The sequence below is a fragment of the Procambarus clarkii genome, chromosome 7, assembly GCF_040958095.1.
Source record: "Procambarus clarkii isolate CNS0578487 chromosome 7, FALCON_Pclarkii_2.0, whole genome shotgun sequence".
NCBI lineage: Eukaryota > Metazoa > Arthropoda > Malacostraca > Decapoda > Cambaridae > Procambarus > Procambarus clarkii.
The window spans coordinates 25,426,437-25,438,936 of NC_091156.1; the positions used below are offsets into that span (position 1 = coordinate 25,426,437).

The following is a 12,500-nucleotide window of genomic DNA, read 5'->3' on the forward strand; positions in this document are numbered from 1 at the left end:
AGTGTGTGTGGTGATCGCGGAGGTCAAGTGGTCTATGGGTATTGGAAGTGTATTGACCAATAGAGTATGTTAATTAATATAGTATTATTTGTCAGAGTCTATTCTTGTAATTAAATGACAAAACACGACGGCCTTTAAATACTTTCCATGTGTCCCTTCATTGTGTTCCTGGTTTGGTTGGTGAGGGAATGTTAGGGAATTGGTAGGCGTCGGGTGTGGTGAGAATGGGGGTTACTAGACGGAGGAAAGAAGGGTCAGGTGAGACCAGGGCAGAGGAGTTAGTTAATGAAAGGGACTAGGCCATTGTGGGGCGCATGTTGGGTTTATTTCTTTCTTCCAGATTCCCGCAACGAGAGACGGCTAAAGAGGCAAGTCTGGACCACTAAAGCATCGGGATCCAAAACAAGTGCAGTGTTCGTAGTGCGGATTATACAGTGTTCGTAGTGCGGATTATACAGTGTTCGTAGTGCGGATTATACAGTGTTCGTAGTGCGGATTATACAGTGTTCGTAGTGCGGATTATACAGTGTTCGTAGTGCGGATTATACAGTGTTCGTAGTGCGGATTATACAGCGTGGCGAGGAAAACTAGCGCGGATGAATGTGGGCCAGCGTGGGCCATGTGCGGGCCAAGCGATGGGTGGGCCAAGCGAGCCGCACCTTGGAGCTTGTTTTATATCGTTGGTAAGGCGGAAATAGTGAGAAACCGTGCTAAGGTGAAATTAAGCGTGAAAACTACGTAATTTAAAGTTAATTAAATTTCATGTAACGTGTAATCGAATATTTTAAGGATAATGAATATTACCTAAAGTACTGTGCGAGTTCCGGCGTTGTCAGGTGTAGATACAGAAAATAGGCGCAGTGAATTATGGACGCCTTGGCATAGCGAGCGACGCATAATTTGACGTCTAGGGTTCGCCGTCTAGTGTACCCTGGAGAGGGCCATGGAGATTTTTAGTGGGTACAGGTAGCATTATGGAGAGTGTTACCTTGGGACACGGGGAGCGTGTCCCGTTGGGGGGGGTGTGTTGCGTCCAGAGGTGGCGACGCAGTGTGTATTGGCGTTTGGACGCCAAGTGTAGTGCATGGTTGTATATTGGCGTTTGTACGCCGGGGTGTGTAGTGTAATGCATGTGTAGTGGCGTATTAGACGCCAGCGTAATGACTAGTTTACTGTAGTGTAATGTGCATGTTTGACTGTTGATATTATGGATGTAGTATAGTGCATGACATTGTGGCATTGTAGAACTAAGGTGTAGCATGTGTAGCATAACTAGTTGTTGTAACATTGGGTGTATTGTAGACATTAGCGTTGAAGTCTGTTAACGCTGGTGGTAGTGTGTGGGGGTGGCCACTACACAAGAAATTATGCCTGACGAGTGTTGGTCAGGTAATTAACGGATTACGAGAGAGAAGGGAGTGTGTGTGGCGTCTGGTTACTTATGGTGGTGTTATTGGTGGTGACGTCTCGTGGTGTTTTGATGCGCTCTGGCGCAAGGCATATGCCTGTGGTGGTAATGGTGTTGGGGAGGCCGTGTGTGTTGTGTTGATGGCGTTGGGGACGCCGTGTGTTGTGTTGAGGGCGTTGGGGACGCCGGGTGTTGTGTTGAGGGCGTTGGGGACGCCGTGTGTTGGTTGAGGGCGTTGGGACGCCGTGTGTTGTGTGAGGGCGTTGGGGACGCCGTGTGTTGTGTTGAGGGCGTTGGGGACGCCGTGTGTTGTGTTGAGGGCGTTGGGGACGCCGGGTGTTGTGTTGATGGCGTTGGGGACGCCGGGTGTTGTGTGATGGCGTTGGGGACGCCGTGTGTTGTGTGATGGCGTTGGGGACGCGGGTGTTGTGTTGAGGGCGTTGGGGACGCCGTGTGTGTTGTGTTGATGGCGTTTGGACGCTGGTATGGAGTGTGGTGTTGTAGAGTATATGGTGGCGCAGGGGCGCAGGTAGTGGTCGGTAAGGTGAGTATTGGCGTAGCAAGGTCGGTGCGCAGGAAGTGGTTGTAGGGATGTGTGGCGTTATATTGAGGTCATTAGTGGTTGGGATGACCAGAGGTAATGGTGTGTCGGAGTGGGTAAGTCTTATGGATAAGATGAAATGTGGATAATTGCAGGAGTTGGTGGCTGCAGTAGGCGAGCCAAGTCGATATCTCTAGCAAAACTCATAAAAGACTAATAAAAAATTCATTATTCTCATTAAAATTTCATTAATTATGTCAGAATGGGTAAGTCTTATGGATAAGATTACAAGGTAGAATTTCAAAATTTCAGGTGTTGATGGTTGCAGTGGGCGAGCCAAGTAGATATACTAATTTCTCATTAATTAAGTTGTTACAGGAATCTCGCTAGAGGCGAGCCAGTGGCAGTATGATGCTTTAGTGACATTAGTTGTGGAATTATTTTAATGAGGTATTTATTGTGATAATGTATGTGTATGTATATACTGTATATTACCTCATCGGCACCATTACTGAGTGTTAGGCTTGAGAAGGTCCCCCGGGATCATGTCACAGAGCTTCAGGTAGAGTAGAAGGGAAGCTATGAGGCTACACTTAGTTATTCTAGAAAAAAAGGGGGGTGGAAGTGAAGCCAACGTGACGTTATAGGCGAAATTCGCCCCTGACATCAAAGCAGGGATAAGGGCCAGCTGCAATGGTTTTGCAGCTGCGCTCAGGCTATATACGGGGAGAGAGTAAGGAGCCGAGGGGTTATGTAATAATGGGATCGAGAAAGGGGGCTCCGAGGGAATATTTTGCAGGTACAGCGGTCGGGAAGGTGTGAATACAGGTGGACACACTCTGGGCGGATGGGCCTAGACCAGAGAGCTGTGAGGGATCTGCAGCGTTCTGGGGATGGTGCCCTGGAACGAGACGGCAGCATAGACCTGAGGGAACATGACCCTGGGGTAGGAATCTCCGTTGCTCTGGAGGCCAGGATCACGTTACCTCAGAGCAACGATGGGACATTGACAACATTCACCAGGCTGGACAGCCTGGTTTTGTCTGGGTCATGGAGGATCTATGACCTAGCAACCATGGGACACGAAGACAAGAGAAGTGATGCTGCCAATTGTGGAGGAGGCCAGTGAAACATTGTGTGACCATTGTAAGCCCTTATGTCAACAGTACAGGGCAAGATGTTAAATTATAATTACTAAGGATGAAGAACCTTAGATATATATGTGTTGTGTATATATTAATGACTAGTGTCATTTCTGTTTAAGTGCCAGCATTCTGGTCCATGTAATGTTATGGTTATGTTTGTATGTAATTATATGTCAGCAGTTTAGGTATATGTGCATTGTTGGAGATGGGAAAAATTATTACAGACTATTTTACCTGTGCTATGATGTGAATATAATGTATATGTTGGAGAAGTGTTGTGAGTCATGTCGGGGAAATTTTAATTTATTTCATCGTGTGTATGATGAACTTTTTGGATGATTTTGTAGTTGTACACATATGGTGGGTGCATCCTCCAGGTCCTTCCACTAATGGAACCATTGCAATGATGCATATGGGGACATATGCGTGTTTAAGGAGGGGAGTGGTGTTGTAATCCACAAGTTAGTAGGAATTATTAGCTAGAGGATCATTACTACAACACTTAACGAATGATGATTGAAAGTACATGTAAGTAGACAGACTATGGATCAAATATCTAAGAAAGGTCAATGGATTAAGACCGATGCTGTTTAGCCAAATTAATAATTCCTGGAAAGAGGAATTATTCTTCGTCAGGCTTCTAGGAACAAGGTTACCGCTCTAGGGATAAGGTTAATCGGATTATACCTTCCTTGAGAGGAGTGGTGAAATGTTTGAGGCCATGGCTGACTGGAGGCAGTCGGATTGTGGAAGTTGAACGAGCAAGTCCTTTTGGATCCCCGTTTGTGGCAGCAGCGAAGTGATGCAGACAGCTATGCGAGAGCCTGTTGTGATCTTAGTGACCAAGTTAAGTCTGCAGTATGTGAGTATGAATGTAAGACTAACCGGGTGTGGAGCGTTGTAGTAATCATTCCGTATTAGGGACTTAGGCGGAAGTTACGAGTGTGGGTGGTGATCGCGGAGGTCAAGTGGTCTATGGTATTGGAAGTGTATTGACCAATAGAGTATGTTAATTAATATAGTATTATTTGTCAGAGTCTATTCTTTGTAATTAAATGACAAAACCCGACGGCCTTTAAATACCTTCCATATGTTCATTCATTGTGTTCCAGTACAAACCTAGTGGTAGTGCTAGTGCTAGTGCTGTGCTAGTGCTGGTGCTGGTGCTAGTGCTGGTGCTAGTGCTAGTGCTGGTGCTAGTGCTGGTGCTGGTGCTAGTGCTGGTGCTAGTGCTAGTGCTGGTGCTAGTGCTAGTGCTGGTGCTAGTGCTAGTGCTAGTGCTGGTGCTAGTGCTAGTGCTAGTGCTGGTGCTAGTGCTGGTGCTGGTGCTAGTGCTAGTGCTGGTGCTAGTGCTAGTGCTGGTGACCACCGCTGGTGTCACCAACCACCTCCCTCACTTTAGCACCAACTTTCAACACTAACAATAGAAAGTTGACTGTGTCAACCTAAACCATCAACTGCTAACACTAAGAGTTTCCTCCGCCTCAGGAAACTTTTAATCATAATAAAGTTTACTTCTGTCACGTAAAACTTTACCAGCAGCAATTACTACCACCACAACTACCACCATAACTTCCTCTAATACTAACACAACACTGACACAGTCACCAGTATCACCTCTCTAACACAACACTGATACAGTCACCAGTATCACCTCTCTAACACAATACTGATACAGTCACCAGTATCACCTCTCTAACACAACACTGACACAGTCACCAGTATCACCTCTCTAACACAACACTGATACAGTTACCAGTATCACCTCTCTAACACAACACTGATACAGTCACCAGTATCACCTCTCTAACACAACACTGATACAGTCACCAGTCTCACCTCTCTAACACAACACTGATACAGTCACCAGTATCACCTCTCTAACACAACACTGATACAGTCACCAGTATCACCTCTCTAACACAACACTGATACAGTCACAGTATCAGGTGACAACAAACTCCCTGTTTGCAACATAAACACAAAACCGTTTTTTACTGAAATTTCCTTTACTAGCATGACGAAAAACATAAAATGAACAAACAACTGTTACCACCACAATTCTCCAGTTGCACGCACTCCAACTGACACAAACAACCTGGAGCAAATGTCAACGTTCCATGACATCCATTAAATGATTAAATAACTTTTTTTTTCACCAGCATTCTTCCCCCTCACCACCACCCGTCACCGTGCACTACAGTCCCCACCCACTGTGACTCTGTACTGTGTACCCACAGTCCCCACCCACTGTGACTGTGTACTGTGTACCCACAGTCCCCACCCACTGTGACTGTGTACTGTGTACCCACAGTCCCCACCCACTGTGACTGTGTACTGTGTACCCACAGTCCCCACCCACTTTTGTTGTGTACTATGGTCAGGTCTCAGGTGGCAGAGACCAGAGGGGTTCTCTACCTGTGATAGTGTCCTCTCTGCTCCTCTCTGTTGTGTGTATGTTTAATCCCCAGGAGGAGGGACTGTGGCAGCCCTGGAACATATACACACTAGAGCAACCTTGGATCATATACACACTAGAGCAGCCCCGGAACATATACACACGAGAGCAGCCCCGGAACATATACACACTAGAGCAGCCTTGGAACACATACACACTTAAGCAGCCCCGGAACATATACACACTAGAGCAGCCTTGGAACACATACACACTAGAGCAGCCTGGAACATATACACACTAGAGCAGCCTGGAACACATACACACTAGAGCAGCCCCGGAACATATACACACTAGAGCAGCCTTGGAACACATACACACTAGAGCAGCCTGGAACATATACACACTAAAGCAGCCTGGAACACATACACACTAGAGCAGCCTGGGAACACACACTAGAGCAGCCTTGGAACACATACACACTAGAGCAGCCCTGGAACACATACACACTAGAGCAGCCCTGGAACACATACACACTAGAGCAGCCTTGGAACACATACACACTAGAGCAGCCCTGGAACACATACACACTAGAGCAGCCTTGGAACACATACACACTAGAGCAGCCTGGAACATATACACACTAGAGCAGCCTGGAACACATACACACTAGAGCAGCCCCGGAACATATACACACTAGAGCAGCCTTGGAACACATACACACTAGAGCAGCCTGGAACATATACACACAAGCAGCCTGGAACACATACACACTAGAGCAGCCTGGGAACACACACTAGAGCAGCCTGGGAACACACACTAGAGCAGCCTGGAACACACACTAGAGCAGCCCGGGAACACATACACACTAGAGCAGCCTTGGAACACATACACACTAGAGCAGCCCTGGAACACATACACACTAGAGCAGCCTTGGAACACATACACACTAGAGCAGCCCTGGAACACATACACACTAGAGCAGCCTTGGAACACATACACACTAGAGCAGCCTTGGAACACATACACACTAGAGCAGCCCTGGAACACATACACACTAGAGCAGCCTTGGAACACACACTAGAGCAGCCTGGGAACACACACTAGAGCAGCCTGGGAACACATACACACTAGAGCAGCCCTGGAACACATACACACTAGAGCAGCCTTGGAACACATACACACTAGAGCAGCCTTGGAACACATACACACTAGAGCAGCCTTGGAACACACACTAGAGCAGCCTGGGAACACACACTAGAGCAGCCTGGGAACACATACACACTAGAGCAGCCTGGGAACACACACTAGAGCAGCCTGGGAACACACACTAGAGCAGCCTGGGAACACACACTAGAGCAGCCTGGGAACACACACTAGAGCAGCCTGGGAACACACACTAGAGCAGCCTGGAACACATACACCCTAGAGCAGCCTTGGAACACATACACACTAGAACAGCCTTGGAACACATACACACCAGAGCAGCCCTGGAACACATACACACTAGAGCAGCCTGGGAACACACACTAGAGCAGCCTGGGAACACACACTAGAGCAGCCTGGGAACACACACTAGAGCAGCCTGGGAACACATACACACTAGAGCAGCCCTGGAATACATACACACTAGAGCAACCTTGGAACACATACACACCAGAGCAGCCCTGGAACACATACACACTAGAGCAGCCCTGGAACACATACACACTAGAGCAGCCCTGGAACACACACACTAGAGCAGCCCTGGAACACATACACACTAGAGCAGCCCTGGAACACATACACACTAGAGCAGCCCTGGAACACATACACACTAGAGCAGCCCTGGAACACATACACACTAGAGCAGCTCTGGAACATATACACACTAGAGCAGCCTGGGAACACACACACACTAGAGCAGCCTGGGAACACACACTAGAGCAGCCTGGGAACACACACTAGAGCAGCCTGGGAACACACACTAGAGCAGCCTGGGAACACACACTAGAGCAGCCTGGAACACACACTAGAGCAACCTTGGAACACATACACACCAGAGCAGCCCTGAAACACACACACACTAGAGCAGCCTGGGAACACACACTAGAGCAGCCTGGGAACACACACACACTAGAGCAGCCTGGGAACACACACACACTAGAGCAGCCTGGGAACACATACACACTAGAGCAGCCCTGGAACACATACACACTAGAGCAACCTTGGAACACATACACACCAGAGCAGCCCTGGAACACATACACACTAGAGCAGCCTGGGAACACACACTAGAGCAGCCTGGGAACACACACTAGAGCAGCCTGGGAACACACACTAGAGCAGCCTGGGAACACACACTAGAGCAGTCTGGAACACACACTAGAGCAGCCTGGGAACACATACACACTAGAGCAGCCTGGAACACACACTAGAGCAGCCTGGGAACACACACTAGAGCAGCCTGGAACACACACTAGAGCAGCCTGGGAACACACACTAGAGCAGCCTGGGAACACACACTAGAGCAGCCTGGAACATATACACACTAGAGCAACCTTGGAACACATACACACTAGAGCAGCCTGGAACATATACACACTAGAGCAGCCTTGGAACACATACACACTAGAGCAGCCTGGAACATATACACACTAGAGCAACCTTGGAACATGTACACATTAGAGCAGCCCTGGAACACGTACACACTAGAGAAACCAAGGAGCATATACACACTAGAGCAGCCCTGGAACACGTACACACTAGAGCAGCCCTGGAACATTTACACACTAGAGTAACCAAGGAACATATACACACTAGAGCAGCCCTGGAACACGTACACACTAGAGCAGCCCTGGAACACGAACACACTAGAGTAACCAAGGAACACGTACACACTAGAGCAGCCCTGGAACACGTACACACTAGAGCAGCCTTGGAACACATACACACTAGAGCAGCCTGGAACATATACACACTAGAGCAGCCTTGGAACACATACACACTAGAGCAGCCTTGGAATACATACACACTAGAGCAGCCTGGAACATATACACACTAGAGCAACCTTGGAACACATACACACTAGAGCAGCCTGGAACATATACACACTAGAGCAGCCTTGGAACACATACACACTAGAGCAGCCTGGAACATATACACACTAGAGCAACCTTGGAACACGAAAAACTAGAGTAACCAAGGAACACGTACACACTAGAGCAGCCCTGGAACACGTTCACACTAGAGTAACCAAGAAGCATATACAAACTAGAGCAGCCCTGGAACACGAACACACTAGAGTAACCAAGGAACACGTACACACTAGAGCAGCCCTGGAACACGAAAAACTAGAGTAACCAAGGAACACGTACACACTAGAGCAGCCCTGGAACACGAACACACTAGAGTAACCAAGGAACATATACACACTAGAGCAACCTTGGAACACATGCACACTAGAGGAGCCTGGAACATAAACACACTAGAGCATCCTTGGAACATATACTCATAAGTGAAAGCATGAGAAGTATGTGAATCTCAGGCTGAGAACCCCTGCTGCCATGAGGGGCCATCAAGGCTGAGAACCCCTGCTGCCATGAGGGTCCATCAAGGCTGAGAACCCCTGCTGCCATGAGGGGCCATCAAGGCTGAGAACCCCTGCTGCCATGTGGGGCCATCAAGGCTGAGAACCCCTGCTGCCATGTGGGGCCATCAAGGCTGAGAACCCCTGCTGCCATGAGGGGCCATCAAGGCTGAGAACCCCTGCTGCCATGTGGGGCCATCAAGGCTGAGAACCCTGCTGCCATGTGGGCCATCAAGGCTGAGAACCCTGCTGCCATGAGGGGCCATCAAGGCTGATAACCCTGCTGCCATGAGGGGCCATCAAGGCTGAGAACCCCTGCTGCCATGAGGGGCCATCAAGGCTGAGAACCCCTGCTGCCATGTGGGGCCATCAAGGCTGAGAACCCCTGCTGCCATGTGGGGCCACCATTCGCCCCCAACAGGCTTTTTGCTCCCGTCAATATTTCCCACTATCAGACAGTGATAAATAAACAGCTGTACCCTACACTGCCTCATACAGAGTAAGAACATGGCGTTGTTGAACAGCAACGTTAGTGTAGAGAGTTAGAGGCCTCTGCAGCACCAGCAGCGGGGATGTGTCAGATGAAGCAAGACCCAGTGAATACTGAGAGTCAAATGTGCGACTTTATAAATGTCTTTGGCATATATCGTGGTCAATAACCACTTAGTGTTCGGAGAGAATAAGAGCTGTGCTCTGGGTCTTATATGACGTAAACACGCTGACTGCTCAACAGTGCGACGATCTTGCAGAGTCCGCGTTCAATCCTCACTGGTCCACAATGTTGGGGCACCATTGGTTCACATGTTTGGGCACCATTGGTTCTCATGTTTGGGCACCATTGGTCCACATGTTTGGGCACCATTGGTCCACATGTTTAGGCACCATTGGTTCTCATGTTTGGGCACCATTGGTCCACATGTTTGGGCACCATTGGTCCACATGTTTGGGCACCATTGGTCCACATGTTTGGGCACCATTGGTCCACATGTTTGGGCACCATTGGTCCACATGTTTGGGCACCATTGGTCCACATGTTTGGGCACCATTGGTCCATATGTTTGGGCACCATTGGTCCACATGTTTGGGCACCATTGGTCCACATGTTTGGGCACCATTGGTCCACATGTTTGGGCACCATTGGTCTACATGTTTGGGCACCATTGGTCCACATGTTTGGGCACCATTGGTCCACATGTTTGGGCACCATTGGTCCACATGTTTGGGCACCATTGGTCCACATGTTTGGGCACCATTGGTCCACATGTTTGGGCACCATTGGTCCATATGTTTGGGCACCATTGGTCCACATGTTTGGGCACCATTGGTCCACATGTTTGGGCACCATTGGTCCACATGTTTGGGCACCATTGGTCCACATGTTTGGGCACCATTGGTCCACATGTTTGGGCACCATTGGTCTACATGTTTGGGCACCATTGGTCTACATGTTTGGGCACCATTGGTCCACATGTTTGGGCACCATTGGTCTACATGTTTGGGCTCCATTTCGTCACTACGACCTGATGCCCCAGCTTCTTGCCAGCATATACCTCCCAGCGCTCTACAGTCAATTTAACTCGGCGCTCTCTACATAAAATTAACTTTGATTGTCTGTAAGTATTTAAGACTCCACCAGTTCTAGAGAGACTCAAACCCCTGTCCTGGTGAGCCTCGAGATAATTTAGGCTCACTCGGAAACCCACGTAGATTAGAGCAGCACTTATCAAATCCAAGGATCATTATGCTTGTAACTCCATAAGCTTTCAATTAGCAAACAGCCATGATTGGATTCAATGGTCTGTTGCTTTTTGCAACTCTTTGTAAACAACTGCATGTCATTTTAAAAGAAAGAGATAATAGCAAATATAATAAAAAATATTATGCAATAAAATATTATACAATAATAATGCAATAAAACAATTGCATTTTTAAGGACAATAATGGAGCCGATACTACAGTCATCACGATGCATCATGCCGTTGACAATAGTCACTCATCAACCCTGCGATATGCCCCAAGTAACATTTAGTGGCCAGCCAGAGGCTTAGGCCCGCGCAGGAATATCCCTGCCCAAAAAAAAAAATCAACCTGGTGACGGACTTTCGGTGACAATAGTCAACCTGGGTACACCCAACTAAGAAGGTGTCACCAGGTTGATGGTTGACTATTGTAAATTGGCCTTTGGTCTCCAGGCCAAAGAGGATCTTCAACCCCAAGGATTCCAATCAATCTGTATCGTTAACCACTACCATCAAGGAATAATGCAGGTGACGATATATATATATGTCGTACCTAGTAGCCAGAACGCACTTTTTAGCCTACTATGCAAGGCCCGATTTGCCTAATAAGCCAAGTTTCCTGAATTAATATATTTCTCAATTTTTTCTTATGAAATGATAAAGCTACCCATTTCATTATGTATGAGGTCAATTTTTTTATTTTAGTAAAAATTAACGTAGATATATGACCGAACTAACAAACCCTACCTAACCTAACCTAACCTATCTTTATAGATTAGGTTAGGTTAGGTAGCCGAAAAAGTTAGGTTAGGTTAGGTAGGTTAGGTTGTCGAAAACCAATTAATTAATTAATAAAAACTTAGCTTATTAGGCAAATCGGGCCTTGCATAGTAGGCTGAGAAGTGCGTTCTGGCTACTAGGTACGACATAATATATATATATATATATATATAAATATATATATATATATATATATATATAATATAATATATATATATATATATATATATATAATATATATACAACTTTAGAACACTTTCCCACCAGGAGACTCGAACCCTAGCCAGCACAGAAGCCTTCCAGCAACTGGCATAACAGGTACGCCTTAACCGCCCACCACCAGCTCAGACCCTTAAAAGAGATGGTAATTTCGGAGTATTTAAATACACCAAAGATCACCACCTCCCAAGAGCACTAGAGCAAGTGAGTGGTCATTTAGACGTTAATTTCATCAAGTCCCTGTTAATATGGGAAGACAGAGGGACTTGATGAAATTAACGTCTAAATGACCCTCACTTGCTCTAGTGCTCTTGGGAGGTGGTGATCTTTGGTGTATTTAAATACTCCGAAATTACCATCTCTTTTAAGGGTCTGAGCTGGTGGTGGAGCGGGTTAAGGCGTACCTGTTATGCCAGTTGCTGGAAGGCTTCTGTGCTGGCTAGGGTTCGAGTCTCCTGGTGGGAAAGTGTTCTAAAGTTGTACACTTCACTCTCGTGTTTAGGAGAGTGTGCCTTATATATATATATATATATATATATATATAATATATATATATATATATATATATATATATATATATATATATATTAGTATATTTTGGTAGCAGTCTTTCCTGTAGACATATATTATTAAATATGACCGAAAAGTAAGATTAATAATTCTAACACGAATTTTCTCAATCTTCGTACATTACGCTTCACTGTT

The 12,500-nt window shown here is 46.8% G+C and overlaps 1 protein-coding gene across 2 annotated transcripts in view; it reads right to left on the minus strand.

Moving 5' to 3' along the window:
• Nucleotides 1-12,500, minus strand: part of LOC123761289 (ras-related protein Rac2) — a 257,088-nt gene that overhangs the window by 213,414 nt on the left and 31,174 nt on the right. The gene's annotated exons all lie outside the window — the stretch shown is intronic.